Here is a 3164-nt window from a genome sequence, read left to right as displayed (position 1 = left end):
CTCAGATAAAAGAGCCCAATTGTATGACACTGTTTATGTAACTGTCAGGTTGGGCAATGAGAAAAAACGAGTTAATGCAGTAATTGTAGATAGACTTCCAGAAAAAATATCTACAGTAGGACTTAGTAAAGCTACAGAAAGACTTTCACATAATGTAAATTTAGCACCTTCTGGTGTAAGTGATGATTCTGTAGGCCCAATAAATATTTTGATAGGTAGTGACTATTATGCCTCCTTTGTAAAGGGTATGGTAAAGAAATGTGGTGTCACCCTTTTGAAGACTGCAGGAGGCCATGTAATGTATGGGAGGATTCCTCGTAATAATAATTCATGACTAGAGGAAACTACAAATACCATAACTGTGTGTCTTACTCATGAAGTTGTACCCCAGTATAATTCTTCCATAGAGGATGGTGTTGAGCCAGTGCATAAATTGTGGGAATTAGACAGCATTGGAATAAATGTAAATGAAGAAAGTCCAGACGATTCTTTTACTCTGGAACAATACCTGAGAGATGTAAAATTTGAATCTGGACAATACTGGGTACGACTTCCGTGGAGACTGAACCATCCAGAATTGCCCACTAATTACAGAATGGCATATGGACAGTTAAAAGCTCAGCTCCGCGAACTGAGTAAGACACCAGAATTGTTAACTGCCTATAATGATATAATTGCTGAGCAGTTAATTAATAAATTTATAGAAGAGGTACCTCCTGAGCAAGTCAAAATTTATGGTCACTATTTGCCACATCACGGAGTGAAGAAGGATTCTAAGACCACTCCTTTGAGGATTGTGTTTAATTGTAGTGCCAGGAGTAACAAAAATGTACCTAGTTTAAATGACTGATGACAGGTCCGTCGTTGACGGAAAAATTAGGAGATTTTTTTTTTATTATTATTATCACACTGGCCGATTCCCACCAAGGCAGGGTGGCCCGAAAAAGAAAAACTTTCACCATCATTCACTCCATCACTGTCTTGCCAGAAGGGTGCTTTACACTACAGTTTTTAAACTGCAACATTAACACCCCTCCTTCAGAGTGCAGGCACTGTACTTCCCATCTCCAGGACTCAAGTCCGGCCTGCCGGTTTCCCTGAATCCCTTCATAAATGTTACTTTGCTCACACTCCAACAGCACGTCAAGTATTAAAAACCATTTGTCTCCATTCACTCCTATCAAACACGCTCACGCATGCCTGCTGGAAGTCCAAGCCCCTCGCACACAAAACCTCCTTTACCCCCTCCCTCCAACCCTTCCTAGGCCGACCCCTACCCCGCCTTCCTTCCACTACAGACTGATACACTCTTGAAGTCATTCTGTATCGCTCCATTCTCTCTACATGCCCGAACCACCTCAACAACCCTTCCTCCGCCCTCTGGACAACAGTTTTGGTAATCCCGCACCTCCTCCTAACTTCCAAACTACGAATTCTCTGCATTATATTCACACCACACATTGCCCTCAGACACGACATCTCCACTGCCTCCAGCCTTCTCCTCGCTGCAACATTCATCACCCACGCTTCACACCCATATAAGAGCGTTGGTAATACTATACTCTCATACATTCCCCTCTTTGCCTCCAAGGACAAAGTTCTTTGTCTCCACAGACTCCTAAGTGCACCACTCACTCTTTTTCCCTCATCAATTCTATGATTCACCTCATCTTTCATAGACCCATCCGCTGACACGTCCACTCCCAAATATCTGAATACGTTCACCTCCTCCATACTCTCTCCCTCCAATCTGATATTCAATCTTTCATCACCTAATCTTTTTGTTATCCTCATAACCTTACTCTTTCCTGTATTCACCTTTAATTTTCTTCTTTTGCACACCCTACCAAATTCATCCACCAATCTCTGCAACTTCTCTTCAGAATCTCCCAAGAGCACAGTGTCATCAGCAAAGAGCAGCTGTGACAACTCCCACTTTGTGTGTGATTCTTTATCTTTTAACTCCACGCCTCTTGCCAAGACCCTCGCATTTACTTCTCTTACAACCCCATCTATAAATATATTAAACAACCACGGTGACATCACACATCCTTGTCTAAGGCCTACTTTTACTGGGAAAAAATTTCCGTCTTTCCTACATACTCTAACTTGAGCCTCACTATCCTCGTAAAAACTCTTCACTGCTTTCAGTAACCTACCTCCTATACCATACACTTGCAACATCTGCCACATTGCCCCCCTATCCACCCTGTCATACGCCTTTTCCAAATCCATAAATGCCACAAAGACCTCTTTAGCCTTATCTAAATACTGTTCACTTATATGTTTCACTGTAAACACCTGGTCCACACACCCCCTACCTTTCCTAAAGCCTCCTTGTTCATCTGCTATCCTATTCTCCGTCTTACTCTTAATTCTTTCAATTATAACTCTACCATACACTTTACCAGGTACACTCAACAGACTTATCCCCCTATAATTTTTGCACTCTCTTTTATCCCCTTTGCCTTTATACAAAGGAACTATGCATGCTCTCTGCCAATCCCTAGGTACCTTACCCTCTTCCATACATTTATTAAATAATTGCACCAACCACTCCAAAACTATATCCCCACCTGCTTTTAACATTTCTATCTTTATCCCATCAATCCCGGCTGCCTTGCCCCCTTTCATTTTACCTACTGCCTCACGAACTTCCCCCACACTCACAACTGGCTCTTCCTCACTCCTACTTATTAAATTTCAGGGTGAAGAATTATGCCTTTACGGCTGACATAAGTAAAGCTTCCTAAAAGTGGGTTTAGAAGAGGCTGACCGGGATTGTACCCGCTTCTTATGGCCTGAGAATCCTAGTGACCCACTTAGCCCTCTGAAAACCTTTCGCTTTAGGAGCGTATTATTTGGTGCTACATCCAGTCCGTTCCTACTTCAAGCGACGATAAATGCACACCTTAAACTTATGGAAAGTCCATTGAGTAAAGTAATGAGCAAACAATTTTATGTGGTCAATTAGTTGGGTGTGACGTCAGCTGAAGAGTAACTGTTAATGACTTATGGAGAGGCTAATGAAATAATGCAAAGTGCAAATATGCCTCTGAGGGAATGGAATAGTAATTCGTCCAAATTAAAAGACAAAATAAGTAAAGATTTCCCTGGAGATGAAGTGCCAAAATGTAGTAATGTATTGGGATTAACTTGGGATA

Source organism: Cherax quadricarinatus, unplaced genomic scaffold (genome assembly GCF_038502225.1).
Source record: "Cherax quadricarinatus isolate ZL_2023a unplaced genomic scaffold, ASM3850222v1 Contig2468, whole genome shotgun sequence".
Lineage (NCBI taxonomy): Eukaryota > Metazoa > Arthropoda > Malacostraca > Decapoda > Parastacidae > Cherax > Cherax quadricarinatus.
Note: the sequence above shows the minus strand (reverse complement) of the source record.